Raw genomic sequence first — 20,933 nt, forward strand, 5'->3', positions numbered from 1 at the left:
GGTGTTGCCAAAGAAGATCAACATTTGAGTCAGTGGACTGGGAGAGGCAGACCCACCTTCAGTCTGGGTGGGCACATCTAATCAGCTGCCAGTGCAGCTAGAATAAAGCAGGCAGAATTTGGAAAAACTTGACTCACCGAATTTTCCATCCTTCATCTTTCCCCTGTGCTGGATGCTTCTTGCCATTGAATATCGGTCTACAAGTTCTTAAGCTTTTGAACTCTTGGACTTACACCAGTGGGTTGCCAGGGGCTTTTGGGCCTTTGGCCACAGTCTGTAGGCAGCACTGTTGGCTCCCTTACTTTTGAAACTTTGAGATTGACTGGCTTCCTTGCTTCCCAGCTTGCAGAGGGCCTATCTTGGGACTTCACTTTGATAGTGTGAGTCAGTACTCCTTAGTGAACTCCCCTTATATATATATATTTATCCTATTAGTTCTGTTCCTCTAGAGAATCCTATTACTTAAGAAAAATGCTGTAGTAGAAATAAAGAATACCTTTGATAGGCTTATTGCTGGAATAAACTCTCTCAGCTTGAAGATATCGCAATAGAAACCTCCAAACATCAAAAGCCAACAGAAAAAATACTGAAAAAACAAAACAAAAAAAACCAATGTGCACGCGCACGCACACACACACACACACACACACACACACACCCCAAACAAACAAAAAACACCAACCAGAACAGGATATCAAAAAACAAAAAACACCAACCAGAACAGGATATCGAAAAACTGTGGAAAAAGTACATTTGACAAAATTCAACACTCATTCATTATAAAAAGAAAAAAAAAACTTACAGTAAACTAAGAATAGATGGGAAGTTCCTCAGCTTTATAAAAAATGTCTACAAAAATTCTGCAGCTAACATTATGCTTAATGGAAAATTGAAGCTTTCTCAAGAAGTTCAGAAAAAAAGGCATGAATGGCCCCTCTCACCACTGCCCTTCAACACTGTACTGGAGGTCTTGACTGATAAAATAAAATGAAAACTTAAAAGAGACTTTGGGAATGAAGGAATAAAACTGTCTCTTTTCAAAATGACATGATTATCCATGTAGAAAGCCCCCAAAATTGACACAAAAAACCCCTCCTGGAATTGATAAATAATTATAGTAAGCCTGAAAAGTATAAAGTTAATGTATACAAGTCAATTGCTTTTCCATATATCAGCAACAAGACAGTGGAATTTCGAATGAGAAACACAATATCATTTATATTAGCATTCTCCCAAATGAAATATTAGATATAAATCTAACCAAATATATATGGCATCTATATAAGAGAAATCACAAAACTCTGGTGAAAGAAATGGAGAGATATTACATGTTCATGGAGCAGAAGACTCAATTTTATCAAGATTTCAGTTAATTCCAACTTGATTTCTATCAGTGCAATTCCATTCAAAATCCCAGTGAGTTATTTTATGGATATTGACAAACTGATTGAAACATGTTATTTGAAAGGGAAAGGCCACAAAATACTAAATAGAATTATGAAAGAGAAGAAAAGAGTTGGGGGACTGACAGCATATTACTTTTACTATAAAGGTACAGTAATCAAGGCAGTATGATATTGGTGAAAGAATACACAAATAGAATAATGGAATAGAATAGAAGCTAGAAACAGACCCAGATAAATGCAACCAACTGATCTTTGACAAAGGAGCAAAGCCTTACAAGGGAGCAAAGACAGTGTTTTCGAGAAATTGTATTGGAATAATCAGACATTCACTCCCTCCCCCAAATGAATCTGGATGGAGACCTTACACACTGGACAAAACTTATCCAAAATGGATCACAAGCCTAAATGTAAAACAAAACAAAACAAAAAAAACAACAAACAACTTAGAATATAACATTGGGGAAATCTAGATGACTTTGGGTTTGACTATGCCCTCTAAGTTACAACACCAAAGGCATAACCAATGAAAGAAAAAATTAATAATCTAGATATCATTAAAATAAAAATAATCTGTTCTGGGAAATACACTTTTAAGAGAATGAAAAGACAAACCACAGGCTGGGAGAAAATATTTGCAAAAGTTATATCTGGTAAAAGACAGTTGTCTAAAATATACAAAGAATTTTTAAAATTCAGCAATAAGAAAAAAAATGTGATTTTAAAAATGAGTCAAAAACCTTAATGTACACCTCACTAAAGAAGATATAAAGATGAAAAATACATATATGAAAATTTTATGGCATCAGAGAAATGCAAATTACAACAAGAAGGAGACACTGTTACATATTTATTATAAGGTCCAAGATTGAGACCTCTTACAACATCAAATGCTCATGAGGATGTGGAGCAATGGGAACTCTCATTTATTGATTGCTGGTGAATACAAAATGGTACAGTCACTTCTGAAGACAGTTTGGCAGTTTCTTACAAAACTCCATATTTTTACCATATGATGCAGCAATCACAAATCCCTAGTGTTAACCAAAAGAAGTTGAAAACGTGTGTCCACACAAATACCTAAACAAGGATGTTTATAGCAGGTTTATTCATTACTTAAAAGCAACCAAGATGCCCTTCAGTAGGTCAATGTATAAGCAAGTCTTGTGTATTTAGACAGTGAAATATTCTTTTTTTTTTTTTTTTTCCGAGACGGAGTTTCGCTCTTGGTACCCAGGCTGGAGTGCAATGGCGTGATCTCGGCTCACCGCAACCTCCGCCTCCTGGGTTCAGGCAATTCTCCTGCCTCAGCCTCCTGAGTAGCTGGGATTACAGGCACGCGCCACCATGCCTAGCTAATTTTTTGTATTTTTAGTAGAGGCGGGGTTTCACCATGTTGACCAGGATGGTCTCAATCTCCTGACCTTGTGATCCACCCGCCTCGGCCTCCCAAAGTGCTGGGATTACAGGCTTGAGCCACTGCGCCCGGCTACAGTGAAATATTCTTTAGGACAAAAAGTCATGAGCTATTATGGCATGAAAATACATGGAGGAAACTTAAAGGCATATTACTAAATGAAAGAAATCAGCTTGAAAAGGCTACATTAATATATGATTTCAACTATATGACATTTTGAAAATGAAAATCTATGGACTTAGTAAAAAAGATTTATGGTTGTTTGACGTTAAGGGGAAAGGAGAAATCAATAGGTGGTGTGCAGAGGATTTTTAAGGGAGGGAAAATACTGTGTATGATACTATAATGGTGAAAAAGTACATGCCAATTATAAATTTGTCCAAACTCTTAAAATATACACAACAAATGTGACCCCTAATGTAAAGTGTGGTTCTAGGTGATAATGATATGTCAATGTAGGTTCATAAATTTTAATATGCACCACTCTGGTGGGGGATGTTTATATGGGGAAAGCCGTGCCTGTCTAGGGGCAGGGGGATTCAGGAAATCCCTGTACTCTGTACCTTCTGCTCAGGTTTGCTGTGAACCGAGAACTGTTTTAAAATATAAGTTTTTTTTTTTTTTTTTTTTTTTTTTTTTTTTTTTTTTTTTTTTGTGAGACAGAGTTTCACTCTTGTTACCCAGGCTAGAGTGCAATGGCGCGATCTCGGCTCACCGCAACCTCCGCCCCCTGGGTTCAGGCAATTCTCCTGCCTCAGCCTCCTGAGTAGCTGGGATTACAGGCACGCGCCACCATGCCCAGCTAATTTTTTGTGTTTTTAGTAGAGACGGGGTTTCACCATGTTGACCAGGATGGTCTCGATCTCTTGACCTCGTGATCCGCCCGCCTCGGCCTCCCAGAGTGCTGGGATTACAGGCTTGAGCCACCGCGCCCGGCCCAAAATATAAGTTTTGTTTAGAAAAAATAAGTTGGGAAGGAGCATTTGACAGAGAAAGTGCAGAAATCGTAAGTAAAAGTTATGTTGGATTTGTGGGTTATAGCTTAATTTTAGCTGTAGAATCACTTGGAGTAATACAAAGTAATATCAATGCGAATGAAGGACCTGGACAAGTTTTGTTTTGTGTGTTCCCAAAATGATTTTAATTATCTTGTAAGGGTGAGAACCACATTGGACTATAACTAGTCCACAAAATTATTTCCTCTTTTTTTTTTTTTTTAATTTTACAGGGGGCCAGAAACTACTAGATTACCTCTTTTACATTGTCTTTTACAATATTACTGGAATTAGTGAAGAAAATAAAAAAATACTAAAATTTAACTATAATGCACCTTGTGCCTCCTAAGCTTCATTATTTTTTAACCAGAGAGGGAACAAATTTTGGAATAGACTCTCTAATTATACTAACAGTGAGGAGAATTAGTTTTAAATGTATTTTATGGCATTCCAGGAGGTATTGTAAAAACCATTAGTAGCATATACCTGTAAAGGTTATTATTCCTTAAAAAATTAAAAATATAGTTATCGAAAGATTATTCTGAAGAGGTGTATGCAGGAAGAATCATGCAAGTTTTGAATGGTAAGTGGAAAACCACAAATCAAGCTTGTAATTGTCTTGTTTTGATGTTCATGTTAGTTATCTGATCTCTGCAAGGGGAGGACAGTCTCCATATTTTTCACTGTAAGAGACGTGTGGCTGTGAGTCTGGGACAGAGTAAGGGTTCTGCAAATGTTTGATGAATGAATAAAACATTCTAAAAAGGAAGGGAAAAGTGGATGATAGGTAACTGACATGGTTTTGTGCAGTGTCCCAACCCAAGTATCATCTTAAATGGTAGTCCTCCTAATTCCCACATGTCAAGGGAGGGACCAGGAGGGAGGTCACTGGATCATGGGACCATTTTTCCCCATGCTGTTCTCATGATAATGAGTGAGTTCTCATGAGGTCTAATGGTTTTATAAGGCAATTTTTCCTGCTTTTGCATGAAAGAAGACATGTAAGACATTCCTCTTCTCCTTCTGCCATGGCTGTAAGTTTCCTGAGACCTCCCTAGACATGCAGAACTGTCAGTTAAACTCTTTTCTTTGTAAATTACTGAGTGTTGAGTATATCTTTATAGCAGTGTGAAAACAGATTAATACGGTAACCTATTAAAGGAGACATTAGAACACCAGATATGTTCAAGTTTTTTTTTGAAAGTAAAAAAACCCCTTGTATCTGATGCAGTAGTATTCAGTGTCATAGAGTTAAATACCCACCTCCATCCCAATCTTGGTGACAGGAGAGGGATATAACCAAGGCAGACTGCATGTTGGCAATGAGCTGTATATATTATTTTAAGAATCAGATTGAGGCCTGAACTGATTCTTTGGGTTCTAGCTCCTTAATAAGCAAGAAAAGCTAAGGCCCAAAGCTGGCAGCCCATAATTGATAGAAGCCAATATTATTTCACCCTTTTCTTGTAGTATTTATTAAGGTAGAAAGTATCGCAAGGGAGTACTCTGCCTCACAATGAAGGGTAAGAGAATTGTGAGGAAGGGAAAGTTAGAGTTCTAGCTCCTTAATAAGCAAGAAAAGCTAAGGCCCAAAGCTGGCAGCCCATAATTGATAGAAGCCAATATTATTTCACCCTTTTCTTGTAGTATTTATTAAGGTAGAAAGTATCGCAAGGGAGTACTCTGCCTCACAATGAAGGGTAAGAGAATTGTGAGGAAGGGAAAGTTAGAGTTCTCTTTATAGCGTTGTTTTAAGAGTGAAGATTTAATTAAATCTATGTGACTTGGTTAGGATAGATTTGGATGAGTCTTTTCTGTTTTCTCTTAATTTTTCCATTTAAGGTAAGGGAATATCTACGGCCACACATCATCTAGACAAAACGACACCTTCATTTCTTTCATACATATCATTTGTATTATACAGTGTTATATGACATTAATTGTATTATATTATATATGTATATACAAATTTGAAATTAGATTTATCTCTTTTATATAATTTATTTTTTAATTGATTTTCTCTCTTTAGCAACACAGGGTAGGAGTAAATAGAAAGGGCAACAACAGACTTAATAAAAATTGCTTAGCAAACCCAATCAAAATCTCATATAAATACATGAAATGAAAAATAAAAATGATAAATTAAAAGAACAACAAAAAACATTAACATTTTTTACCACAGAGCCCTATCGTATTAAACATCAACTCCTTGATTTTCACAGACATCATTTTTTGTATTTATAGCAAGCTTACCTCTTCTTGAGAGACAACTGATGGGATAAAGACATCACTTCAGCATTTTTTATTTTCAAAATTCTGACAAAAGCGTTGTCAAAATTTATGAAGAGATGAAAAGTAAGTTACTAAGGTATATTAGAAAATCATTTAATAGTAGAATAAAATAAACACTAATGCCCAGCAGTTTTTATTGAAGTTATGCATATATAACTCAATAAATCTAATAGTCTGGAAATGAAATAGTGCAGATGCAGAAGGACAAGCTATACATTTTTTTTTTTAAGTCTTGACCCCAATTTGAACTCATTTGATTCAAATGTAAAAAATCCAAGCCAATAGAAATTCCACTTCTTCCCTGGCCAACATGGTAGAACCATGGAATAGTTGAAAACCACATTTTCATGTGTTTGTAATTTATTTATTTTCACCACCTGCATGTGGCAAATAATTCATTACAGTTGCCAGCTGTAGTTTTGCCAGCTGCTGGACAAAATGGAGAATAAACTCCATTCTTTAAAAACATTTGTGTTCATCGATTGTGCTGACATGCCATACATATTCTGGCTGTCATTCTCATTGATCATCTAGAATTGCCACTGTATAAGGGGAATGGAAGCTGTTCGCTCAGTGAATTGGCACTGTATTGAGATAGTAGCCACTATTTGTAACTGTCACTTAAAGCTACTAAAACTAAAGGGAAAGGATGAACAAACCTGTCTTAAGTTCCTCTGTGTACTTGAGTAGCTGAGACAGTTGTAAGAAGGGAGTGGCTGAGCTGAATAAGTGAATGGACGTCAAAGTTCTATATACTTACATTCTAATCTTTGTTCTTCCTCTAACAGTGTGACTTAGAAACAAGTTTTGTTATCCATAAGTTCCACTTTTTGTATCTATAATGGAAGAATGTTTTATCCCTCAAATAAATATTTATTGAACCTTTTTAATATACCAGACACTAGGTAGGTTCCAGGAATACAATGGTAAACAAAACGGGTATGATTGTTTGCTTATTGAAGATTATAGCATTGAGATGAAAATGAGTACTTAAAATAACAATAAATAAATTAACTATTTTCAAATAGGAAAAACCACAGTAAAGTATTATAATTATGAGAGATTATAACATCTCAACATAAATAGAATAGCAAAACCTTCTCTAAAGGTGTTCTGTTTCATTTGAGATTAAAATAATAAACAGGAAATAATTTGTAAAAAGATTGCAGGAAAGAAGGAGTAAATGCATTTTAGTAACAAGAACATTATGTGCAAAGGTGCAATACTTTCAAGGAATGAAGTATAGAAAGGAGTGAGAATGATGTGAGTTAAGACTGGAGATAGAGATTATAGAGCGACATAACCATACTAATGTTTGAAATTTCCTCTGAAAAGCAATATAAATCTATTAAAAAAGGGTTACAAGTAGGAGAATGGTTAATAAAAAGGTTTACTTTTTTAAAAATTAGCCTGTGATGTTGAACAGTTTTTCATGTTACTGTTGGTAATTTGTCTTGAGAAATGTCTATTCAGATCTTTTGCCCATTTTAAAAGCAGATTTTTTTGATTTTTTTTTTTTTTTTTTTTTTTTGCTGTTGAGTTATTTCAGTTCCTTATATATTCTGGTTATTCATCTTTTGTCAGACAGATGTGTTATTAATATTTTCTTCCATTCTGTGTGTTGTCTCTTCACTCAATTGAGTGTTTCCTTTGCTGTGAAGAAGCTTTTTAGTTGGATATAATCCCATTTGTCTATTTTTGCTGTAGTTGCCTGTCCTTTTGAAGTCTTACACAAAATATCTTTGCTCAGACCAAAGTCCTGGAGCATTTACCCAATGTTTTTTCCTATTAGCTTCATATTTTCAGATCTTAGATTTGAGTTTTTAATTTATTTTAATTTGATTTTTGTGTATGATGAGAAATAGGGATCTGATTTTGTTCTTCTGCAAATGGTTATACAGTTTCGCCAGTAGAATTTGTTGAAGAGTTTGTCCTTTTCCTATTGTATGTTATTGTCACCTTTGTAAAAAATGAGATGGCTGTAAATGCATGCATTTATATCTAAGGTCTGTATTCTGTTCCATTGGTCATGTGTCTGTTTTTGTGCCAGTGCCATGCTTATTTGGTTATTATAGCTTTGTAGTATATTTTAAAGACAGGAAGTGCCATACCTCTAGCTTTGTTCTTTTTGCTCAGTATTGCTTTGAATATTTGGAGTCTTTTGTGTTTTCATATAAATTTTAGATTTTTTTTATTTCTGTGAAAAAATATTTTGATGGGGATTGCACTGAACCTATAGTTTGCTTTTATTAGCATTGCTTATTTTAACAATATTCTTTCAATCTACAAGCATAGAAAATCTTTCTACTTTTTGTTTCCTTGTCCATTTTTTAATCAACATTTTATAATTTTCCTTGCATAGATATTTTACTTCTTTGAGTAAGTTAATTCTATGTATTTTATTTTTTTGCAGCTATTTAAAATGGGACTGCTTTCTTGATTTTTTAAGGTTATTTGCTGTTTGTGTATATAAATACTTCTAATTTTTGCGTGTTAATTTTATATCCTACAAATTTAGTGAATTTATTTATCAGCTCAACAGTTTTTTAATATAATCTTTCAGGTTTTCTAAATATAAGATGATGTCATCTAAAATAAAAGATCATTTGACTTCTTCCTTTTCAATTTGGATGCCCTTTATGTCTTTTTCTTGTTTGCTCTGGCTAGCACTTCCAGTGTTATGTTGTATAAAAGCAGTAAAAGTGAGCATCCTTGTTGTGTTCCAGATCTTAAAGGAAACATTTTCATTTTTTCCCTATTCATTATTATGTTAGGTGTAGGTTTGTTTTATTTAACTTTTATTATGTTCCTTCTATACTCAGTTTGTTGGTAATTTTTCTCATAAAGATATGTTATACATTTTATCATATGCTTTTTCTGCATCTATTGAAATGATTTTTGTTTTGGTTCTTGGTTCTGTTGATGTGATGTATCACATTGATTTACATGTGTTGAACCACAGCTGCCTGTGATGAGTGTCACTTGATTCTGGTGAGTGATTTTTTTTTTTTTTTTTTTTTGATATGTAGTGGAATTTGGTTTGCTAGTATTTCATTGAGGATTTTTGCCTCTGTGTTCATCAGTGTTATTGGCCTGTAGTTTTCTTTTTCAGTTATGTCCTTGTCTGGTTTTGGTATCAGGTTCTTGCTGGAAGTATCCCCTCCTCTTTAATTGTTTTGCAGAGTTTGAGTAGAAGTAGTATTATTTTTTAAGTTTTGGTAGATTTTAGCAGTGAAGTGAATTCTGTTGTTTTTTTTTTCTAGTTTCTTGAGGTACATTTTTAGATTGTTTATTTGAATTCTTCAGCTTTTTGATATAGGGGCTTATTGCTATGAACTTTCTCTTAGTAATGCTTTTGCTACATCCCATAGATTTTGGTATGTTATATTTCCATTTTCATTGGTTTCAAGAGATTTTTAAATTTTATTGTTAATTTCCTTATCAACTATTGGTTGTTCAGGAGCATGTTGTTTAATTTCCATATTTTTCTGTAGTTTTCATAGTCTTTCTTGGTATTGATTTCTAGTTTTATTCAACTATGGTCAGAAAAGATACTTGATATGATAGCCAGTCTTTTGAATTTGTTGAGGCTTGTTTTGTTGCCGAAGGTATGGTCTTTTTTGATGATTGTTTCATGTGCTGATGAAAAGAATGCATTCGGTGACCCTTGGGTGAAATCTTCTGTAGAAGTAAGTTCAGCCTATTTTGTCTAATATGTAGTTTAATTCCAATATTTATTAATGTTCTATCTGGGATATCTGTTCATTATTGAGCTGGGGGTGTTGAAGTCCCCTACTATTATAGTAGTGCAATCTAGACCTCTTTTTAGGTCTATTAATATTTTCTTTATATAAATGTTTGCTTTAGATAATGTTGCTTTATATTATATATATATGCTTTATATAGTATTTATATAAATTGACCTTTATTATTATGTAATAATATTTTTCACTTTTTACAGTCTTTGACATTTGGTCTATTTTATCAGATGTAAGTATAGCTATTCTTGCTCTATTTTGGTTTCCACTTGCATCAAATATATTTTCCCATCCCTTCATCTTCAATCTTTCTCTGTCTTTATAAGGGTTCCTTGTATGCAGCCTATTGTTGGGTCTTGTTTCTATCCTTTTAACCACTCTGTCTTTTAATTGAGTAATTTAGTCTACTTACATGCTACCTAGTTCATGTGCATTTTACATGCTATCAATATTGTTGATAACTACTAACTTAAAACTGCCATTTTGTTGCTTAATTGTTGGTTGTTTTGAAGGGTTATTGATTTTCTTCTTATTGAAATTTGTTTACATATTTTATGTATAAATTCTTTGCTTAATATGTGACTTACAGACATTTTCTCTCAGTTTACATAGGTTATCTTTTAATTTTCTTAACAATGTCTTTTGCAAAGGAAAAGTTTTTTTAATTTTGATAATGTCTTAGTTTATTCATGTTGCTATAACAAAATACTATAAATTAAGTAGTTTGTAAACCAATGAAATTGCTTACTTACAGTTCTAGAAGCTGGAAAGTTCAAGATAAAGATGATGGCAGATTTGGTGCTTGGTGACAGCTTACTTCTGACTCACAGAAAGTGCATTCTCACTGTGCCCTCACATAGTGAAAGGGGTGAACCAGATTCTTTGGGCTTATTTTACAAGAGCACTAATCCCTCCCAAAATGTCTGACCTCCTAGTATAATCACCTTAAGGTGTAGAATTCAACATGTGAATTTTTGAGGAGACATAGACATTCAGACTATAGCAGATGAAGTTGAATTTATTATTTTTGTCTTTTATGGGTCATACTTTCAGTGTTTTATCTAAGAACTCATTTATGTAAGAACTCAAAGATCATTATTTCTCCACTGAGTTATTGTTGTACCTTTGTAAAAAATTAATTGTTGATTTACATAGGGGTTTATATTTGGATTCTCTGTTGTATTCCATTGATCGATTTGTTGATTTTGATAACGATATATGTTGATTTTGATAACAATAACACACTATAGCATTATAATAAATTTTGAAATCAGGAAGTGTTAATTTTCCAACTTTGTTTCACTTTATCAAAATTGTTTTTTGCTATTTTAGGTTCTTTAAAATTCCATATAAATTTTAGAATTTGTTTGGCAAATTTTAAAGGACTGCTGGGATTTTACTTGGGACTGGGATGAATTTCTAGAATAATTTGGGAAGAAATGAGAAAGGGAAAGCTTGAAAGTTGTGATAATCTTTTCTTCAATTGTTTCAAAGGAAAAAGCTAATCAAATGAGGAAGAAATAAAATTCACATTTTTCCTTCAATGATTATGCCATTGTGTGTTCATGCTTAGGAATATTAGGTGGAATAAAATGTGGAATGTGCTTTAAGACAAACTAATTGTGAGAAAATTAGAAAATACAAAGAATGTCTGATTACAGAAATGGAAGTTCTGTTAGGATTAAATGAATGATTATTAGTTATTTTGAGTTGAATATGAGTGCAGGAGACATTGAAGAGGTATTGAATGATTTAGATTTGAGAGAAAGCATACTATATTCATTCATATAAAAGAAAGATTAGAGACATAATGTTTGCCTTAGTGGATGTAAGGCAGTGTCATTAGTTTACCTAAGTAGGAGAGAGATTTTACTAGAAAAAGTGAATTAAATTTTGTGCACTGTAATTTCTATCTTAAATAAAGTAACAGTAACCACTGTAATGCTATCCATTTCTCAGATGTCTATAATTAAGCAACTGAATTCACCCATCACTACTTATTATGACTGTCAGGTTTTTAAACCTTTATAGCTTTCAAAATACTCTTCAACTGAGCAAAATTTAATAGAATAGAATAAAAATATTCCTGGGACACCCAGGAGCTAATGAATAGATGTTTTGTTTCCCTGCTCTGTCTTTATTAATGGATTAAAAGAGAGCTATATTGGGTGACTTTCCTTATAGACCTTGAAGTTCTTGCTTTCTTACCATATTTATTGCTTTTATTACTTTAAAACTGAATTCTATGCCAGATATTTAGCAAAGTGCCTTAGAGATATGAGATGGTACAGAGACTAAGAAATAAGAAACCAGTCAAGGAATTAGTGAAGTAGGATGCCCGTCAGTTCTTGACAATAAGATATATGGATAAAATAATTCCTTTATAGCATAGAAGTTTCAAAGTGGGCTTTTTTGACTTATCAACACCTCCACCTTCAGCAATAACCAAATAGGAGTTGACAGTCCAAATGCTTAGATTATAAAAGATACAGGTGACTAAGGTCAGATCAAACTCTGAGCAACATTAATTTGTTTCCCTGCATTTCACATGTTCTATATGATTACATGTAATTGTTAAAATCTGAGCTTAAGATAAAGCAGAGTTTAAACTCTGTAATAATCATTCAATAAATATGAGTCATTTTCTGAAAGGAAAAATTTTAAGGTCTGACATTACCTTTTAATTAAGGGCTTAAAATTGTGTGAAAATCTATAAACTCAAAGGGCGCATAATTTGATTTTACTTTCTAGGGAGTTAATCTTCCTGTATACCTTCCACTTGACATATCCATATAGTATCTTAGGACGGGGCTCTGAGGTATTTATTCACTGTTTGTTTAATAGTATATTAAATGAATGATAGAACTGGGACTAGGATATTAGTTCTATTAATTGTTATTTCTCTATTATAATTACTTCAAAAGTAAAATTTAAGCTCCAGCAAATTCGACACAGTAAATACAATTTTCTACAAGAATCTGGTTTACAAGTGTTATTGAAAAAAGACTTTAGGTCTTACTATTCTTAAAAGTTTCAAAAAGTAGTTTAAAATATCCTGCTAAGACTCCAGCAACTGACAAGTTTGTTTCCTCTGATTTAGAATTGCTTCTGCATTGGCGCATTCTGACTCCAATATTGGCATTAGCCTGCTTTACAAACCAGTAATGGGGAGATAAGGGGATTAAAACTTTTGGAGACATATTTGGCAATAAACAATATTAAATCTCTCACTAGGCTATAGGCAGCATTTGGACAACACACAGATCAAATTTTGAAGCATTTTGAGTCACAGAATTGAATTAAAGGGACCAAGAAGGAATGTAAAATGGAGCTCTAGGTTTTAACACACCTGAGACTTTTTGATGTCTAAAAATGAGCCTTTGCTTTTTTACAATACAAAAAATTTTGAATGTCAGCATCAAGACAATCTGGAAGCTTCAGATGATAGAATTAATTATAGCACAGACACTCATTAAAGAGAATATATAAATGCATTTTCTGAATTTTATTTTAGCCTGTATTTTCACAAACTCTCAAAGGCCTTTAGGGCAATATCTGTCATCACAATTCTCAAGAGATGTTAACTAAAATCTAAAAATTTTCAATATATATGTGGAAAGATTTCAAATTCTATGAGATTATTACATTCACTCAGGAAGTGGTGGGTTTTGCTTGTTGAAGTGCTGCATTTACCTTTATAATGTTTTAAGAATATTCTAAATTAAATTAATACCTACTCATAGTTTAAAATGTCAATGCTAAAAGTCATTAAAGATGGTCATGTCTGTCACCTTCCTCAAATTATCTTCTAGCTCACCAACAGGGACCCTGTTATCGAACTCTTTTTGTTATTTCTTCTGTCATTTACCTCTATATGGCTACATAATTATATACTACAATATTTTGCTTGGTCATTTTTGGATATTATCTATGGACTTCCTTTTGTGGTAATTGTAAATTTTTCCTCTTATATTCTTCTTTCTTGCTTCCTTATGTATAGTGACATTAAATATTTTTGTTAAATTTATAGTCATTTTTTCCACTACTATGATTATATAAAAAGTATTTACACCTCTATTTCTGTACATTTTATTTTTCATTTAATAATTATTACATTTTCTGCTTTGAGAATTACCTCATTTTTTTTGTTGTTGTTGTTTATTTTCTTAGTTTTCTTGAACCTCTGTTACCTTGGTTGGAATAATACTTCAAAATGTTTGCTGAGGGTGGGTTAATCATTGCTTCTGCATTGGCTCACCCTTATTATTAATGATTGGACTTCGGATTCTTGTCGCTGTTCAATTTGCTACTTGTAGGATCCTTCAGAGGGTCATTGTGTTAATTTTCAGTATCTGAATTTATCCTTTGAAATATTTATATTAATAATAAAGTGGACTTGAGAAGTAGAAATAACAGTCTGTTGCTCATGGCCAGGCTGGGACAACATTGTAAAGTAGGTGAAGTTCATTTTCATTATCCTAGTTTCAAACAAAAATAAAGTGCTTTCCTTATTCGTCAAGTGTAGAATTTTTGGCTACAAGCTTCTCTGCTTTATGACTTCGGGTTTTATGTTTCAGGTCTCTTCTTTCTATCATTTTTCTGGGTTCTTTCTCATAAATAATACATTCAGAATCACAATATATTTTTATCAGCTTAAAATATTAGAAATAACACATTGTGTTAATGTAAAAAATTCACCTCTATATACTATTTGAGGCGTTTTGGCATTCCTATAGTAGGAATATTATTAATTCTACTGTTTCAAAGTTATTTCCTAAGTGCTTTAAATCACAACACATAATTTTCTATGTCTCAAGGAGTATTAGATTAGAAGTAATAAGATTGCCATGAACAAGACATTGGAAAAGTTACTAAATTTTTCTAAAATAGAGAGTTATCTTAAATTCATTTAAAAAATATAGGTTGTTCTAACATGCTATCTATAAACATCATATTTTATTAATTAGTCACGTTAAGGATTACTATATATTTTATCTTAGCATGTGAAAGAACAAAAACTAAAATACATTCATTTGCAAACTTGTCCTGAAGATTTTGTGATTGTGATATATATAGTAAGCAAATATCATGCAGAAGTGACCGAAATTGCTTTTTATTTGCTCACAGTATCTTTATTATTTATCCCAATATTAAAATTAATGAATTCTTATAAAAATTCAAACAACATGGATAATTTAGGCAGTGTAGAACCTATCCTTTCAGTTTTATGCATATAAAATACCCTATGTATAAATTTATTTATACATAGTAAAGGATAATACCATACATAGTACTTTATAATTTTATTTCATAGTTCTTTGAATTATAGATGGTAATGAATTCTGTGGAGGGCAATAAAATATTTTACATTATAGAATCTGATTTCATAGCCATATCCATAAAACTCTTATTTATAGAAATAGTATACCTTAATGAGTAAAAGAAATGCCTAATAAAATTTGTCACTGAGCCCGTAATTTATGTCTTTTGACCAGCATATTTTAATTTTAATCATTTCAGAATTTGTTTAATAACAAACTAGTGAATGTGGACACTTCTTAAAAGTTATTATCTTAATACTATAAGATCTTACAATTGTGTACTTTTTGATGAAATGTGGGAAAGAGCTTTGGGCGAAATTATTATACTATGAACTAGTAAGAAATTGTTAGATGTGTGAGCACTGACATAATTCGACAGTTTAAACCAAGATGTCTCTAGATTTTTGTAAAGAAGTATCATTTTCACTTTACCAAAGACTTGTATTCCTGATGGGGATAAAATATTGAGAGCTAAAAGTGAATGGGAAAGGAGGTGGTTATGCCACCTGTACACCATTCCATGGTGGGAAATGCCAGACATCCACAGAGAAAACTGTGAAATTATCCAGGAGATCTCAATCTTTTGATTGGGGTTCATGGCTGAGCAAGGGACTGATGACCAAGGCCCTGTCTCTTCTGCCCTTGCTTCTGTAGGGATGATTCCTTTGAAGAGTTAGCAAAGCACATTTGGGAAGTACATGCTTATATTAAAATTTAAATCTTTTAGAAATATCTGGAAATTATTTCTGAGCTCCTAGTTTCTCTCACCTCCTCATCCAAATCTCCCTTCACCTGGCTCCATTCCTAGTGATGACAGAGAAAGGACAGTATTTACTGGGAATAAGTTTGCCAGAGATTTGAAGGGCATGTCTTCATGGCAGTGTTCCACACTAGAGACACAGTTGCTATTGAGTTGACTTTAAAATTTGACTTCATGTTAGTTTCAGTAACTTTTTTATTATGATCCCCTAACCAAGAACATAGAATCGACGGGATAATTCACAGCTTGAAAACATCTCCAAACATTTGCTGATGATTTGTGGATTGGCACTTTGGACCCTTATAGTTTCTAATCCTACATACTAGGCAGAACTCTGTGGCAGGAGAGGTATGTGTATATATCAACCAGATAATGGTAAGTCAAAGTCAGAGTTGGCAATGATGCAACACTCACATTTTTTTTTTTTTTAATTGTACTTTAGATTCTGAGGTACATGTGCAGGTCATGCAAGATTGTTACATAGGTACATTCATGGCAAGGTGGTTTGCCGCCTCCATCCCCCCATCACCTATACCTGACATTTCTCCCCATGTTATCTCTCCCCACCCTCCCCATTTCCCACCAAAAGACCCCAGTGTGTGATGCTCCCCTCTCTGTGTCCATATGTTCTCATTGTTCATCTCCCACCTATGAGTGAGCATGCAGTGTTTGATTTTCTGTTCTTGCATCAGTTTGCTGAGAATGATGGTTTCCAGATTCATCCATGTCCCTGCAAAGGACATGAACTCATCATTTTTTATAGCTGCATATTATTTCATGGTGTATATGTGCCACATTTTCTTTGTCCAGTCTATCATTGATGGGCATTTGGGTTGGTTCCAGGTCTCTACTATTGTAAACAGTGCTGCCATGAACATATGTGTGCATGTGTCCTTATAATAGAATTATTTATAGTCCTTTGTGTATATACCCAGTAATGGGATTGCTGGCTCAAATGGAATTTCTATTTCTAGATCCTTGAGGAATTGCCACACTGTCTTCCACAATGGTTGAACTAATTTACACTCCTACCAACAGCGTAAAAGTGTTCCTATTTCTCCACATCCTCTCCAACATCTGTTGTCTCCAGATTTTTTAATGATTGCCTTTCTAACTGGCATGAGGTGGTATCTCAATGTGGTTTTGATTTGCATTTCTCTAATGATCAGTGATGATGAACATTTTTTCATATGTTTTTTGGCTGCGTAAATGTCTTCTTTTGAAAAGTGTCTGTTTGGATCCTTTGCCCACTTTTGGATGGGTTTGTTTGTTTCTTGTAAATCTGTTTTAGTTCTTAGTAGATTCTGGATATTAGCCCTTTGTCGAATGAGTAGATTGCAAAATTTTTTCCCAGTTCTATTTGCTGGTTAGCTCTAATGATTGTTTATTTTGCTGTACAGAAGCCCTGACGTTTAATTAGATCCCATTTGTCTATTTTGGCTTTTGTTGCCATTGCTTTTGGTGTTTTAGTCATGAATTCCTTGCCTATGCCTATGTCCTGGATGGTTTTGCCTCGGTTTTCTTCTAGGATTTTTATGGTTTTAGGCCTTATGCTTAAGTCCTTAATCCATCTGGAGTTAATTTTAGTGTCAGGTGTCAGGGAGGGGTCCAATTTCTGCTTTTTGCACATTCACATTTTTATTCATTCTCAATTCTCATGTCTATGGCAGACATTCCTAATCCATCATGGCACTCTTCTCACTGAGCTTAAATGTGATCTCAGAATTCTTTTTCACAGAGTGTTTAAGAAACTAATGCCAATATTTTGAGATTTGTATGCAAAATAAAAATGAAATTAATCTTATGAGTTTAAAAAGATCAAACTCAAATTAATACCAATCTCTTTGAAATCAGTCATTTCCATATGAAATTCCAGTTACCTTCTCTTTCTTGGGCCATGATCCCAGCCTCAAATACTTTGGATTTCAAATGTTTCTATATTTTGCTCTATTTTTTTTTTCATGCTATTGACCCAAGCATGTGTCTCTAGAGGCATAATCCTTTGCTAGTAATTCACAAATGATTTAAAAGAATTGAATACTGGCACTGCCATTTACAGACTATGTTACTTAAGTCCTACTTGAGGAAACCTCTGAAGTCCTGGTTTTCTTCTTTATAAAATAAGTGTTGCTATGTGTATATGTGAATTAATCCATGTGAAAGTATGTTTCAACTTATAAAGCAATTACATAAATGTTAAATATGCCTGTTACTGACTAGGATTCCCTTTCAATGCTCAACAGAAAAAGTACACTGAATAAACAGCATGCATTGTGTTGAAAATTGTGAAATTATATTCATAGAAACACTTAGTGTACCTGTTCTTTTTGGTCAGGCAGGATAGAGCCGAGATTCTTCACCAAATACGATAGTCTGATCATTTCATGCTACATGAAACTATATCAAGACATACTAAAATTGCTTACTAAATTCGGTAAATCCTAGACTTCTGTTGAAACAGCTGTCAGTGTCTAAAGCAGCAATCTTCTGAATGCTTAGCTCTAATTGCTATACATTTATTTAGACAGCACTATAAATTTAATCCACATAAAAATACTACACAGGAATCACTGGAGGAATGATCTCTCTTTTTTTAAATGATAAATTTGGAAAAGTTATAGTAAGTTGGCCAGATTCTCACATATCCGAAATGAAAGTTGATGTTCCAGCCAGTTTTGTAAGATGTTTGTTGGTATTGCAGAAACCTGCTTGACTGGATTCCTAGGCAAGATTTGTTGTAGCATGCCTTGTTAAAATAAAGTAAATGTCTTTATGTATGGCAAAATAAAGTTTTCAGTTAATGCTTACACAATTTTTCTAGGTAATGTATTTTACTCAGTCCCTTTTACCGTTGTGGCTATTTTTGTGCCTCAAGATTTTATCTCCTAGCCACAGTTCCATGGACTAGGAATGAAAACTGATGGTAAGAAAAGTGCAGCCAATAAAATGTTTAATAGCAGTCTGTGACTTGTTCTGTAGTAAATGGGTAAATTAGGTCAATCAGAATCTAACTCTTGGGAATTTGAACTGGAAAACCCAGAATCTGTTAGTATTAGGTATAGCAGCCCAAAGGATACTGTTAAGTAGTCACTATACTGAAGCTATGTACAAACTGAAGCTATGAAGGAGCAAAATCTGGATAAACAGAGGAAACTACCTAGCAAAGATGAGTGGTATAGATAAGGAGAGAGAACAGAGATATTAAGAATGCTGATTTGGCTCCTTACGGAGAGATATTAGCTAGCCCTTGATTCTGATCCAATCTCTATCATTACAACAAACACTCTTCAGGTGAAATAAATTAAATGGATCTCTTTTCCTTGCCTAACCAATCCGTGTAATAATAAATAGGATATAATTCAGTTTTGTCTTGCAATTATGCTTTGTTCTCATACTGATTTTGAGTACTTTCTTGGTAAGAAATATGAAATTATTATGGACATAAAATAACTTTTACAAGGATCTAAGCCTTTTAATACCTTACTGTCATATTACTATTTGATACATTTATGGTGGCCATCATGTCCAACAGATTAGAGGAATTATTTTTATTTTATTAAAAATAAGCTTCAGAGGATTTTTTTCTGTAACAAACCTTGAAAGTGCTGGGTACCAATTTTTAATGTGGGCCTCTGGCAGATGTTTGGAATGCCACAACATGATGAGAAATATATATACATTTAAGAATGGCACTAAGTCTGGATAAAAGGAGATTAGAGCAATAATATATGTGGGGAAAATATTAAAGATGTTGATGAAGTATTTTGAAATGTTGTTGGCTGACCGTTTTCCCTTTTCTATTTCATCGGGGAATTACCGTGACTTAGTGTAATTTTTAAATTATTATCCAGAAAGAGTAATTTATTTTCCCTAAATAGCAAGGGTCAGAAATTGATCATAGCAGATGTGTAGCATTTAGGATAGTTCCAAGAATATGTTGTAAATTTTTTTTACTTTAAAAATATATTGCATAAAAGACTTTTTAAAAAGGAAAACTGGCTTTTATTAAAGCATGTATACATATATGTAAAGGTGAGCAGCTATCAAGTGATATATTTTGGCTGTAATACCAGGAATGTGCATATATTTATATTTTTCAACATCTTACAATGATTTAAAGGATATTATACACTGCAGTTTGGAAATGTAAATTGTTCTATCTCCTCTAAAGTTAGCTTATCTTTTCTAAAATCCTTCATTCTCAATATTTATTACTGATTTTATCATGTCTGATTTATGTTATTTTTATAAATTGTTTCTTGGGGTAAAATTTTACTCAGTTAAATAGTAATTTAAAATCTGTCTTCCATGAATTTAGCAGAACAGTGCTGGCATGACATATTTTTAAAAAGAGTGTTTTACTTAAAGACTATCATATTTCTGGAACCGACAGTTCTAAATGCAATAACCTTAAACTGCTTGCCAGTAGAGAGTTTACCTGGTAAGAAAAATACTGAAACTGGCCAAACAAGAAGGTGTTTCAGTTTATAGTTGATGAGAGCTACAAAAATGTGTTTTTCTGACTTAGGAATAATTCTTTTCTACACTGCTTTCTCCAAAGTTGGGGACATCTGCTCACTTTATAGGGTGATAGCAGCACAAACCTTCATGACCATTTAATTCCCTGAAACTGATGAAATTGAGAAACAGCAATGTATTAACTTATTAAAATTACATGTTAATTGATCAAAAAAATCCAGGTATAAAACAAATATACTATGGACACTGCTGCCTTAACAGAGGTGTTAGAATAACAATATATATTTTGCTTTTATTCTTACCTTATCAGAAGATAAGGAACTAAATTTAATAAAGTTATTTGACCTAAGAAAGCAGTTTTTTACCAAGTGAAACGTTTGAGATTTGACTTGAGAGAGACATTTGACCACTCAGTGGCTTAAGGATTTACATTCTGTTTTTAATAGTTTTTTAAAATAGTATGCATCAGGCTGATAATTTTGCTTATAATATTTTAAATCAGTTGACT

General features: G+C 33.1%; 1 long non-coding RNA gene across 1 annotated transcript in view; it reads left to right on the forward strand.

The window, feature by feature from the left end:
- Positions 1-20,933, forward strand: part of LOC141584572 (uncharacterized) — a 536,063-nt gene that overhangs the window by 256,232 nt on the left and 258,898 nt on the right. The gene's annotated exons all lie outside the window — the stretch shown is intronic.

This window comes from Saimiri boliviensis, chromosome 5 (genome assembly GCF_048565385.1).
Source record: "Saimiri boliviensis isolate mSaiBol1 chromosome 5, mSaiBol1.pri, whole genome shotgun sequence".
Classification (NCBI taxonomy): Eukaryota; Metazoa; Chordata; class Mammalia; order Primates; family Cebidae; genus Saimiri; species Saimiri boliviensis.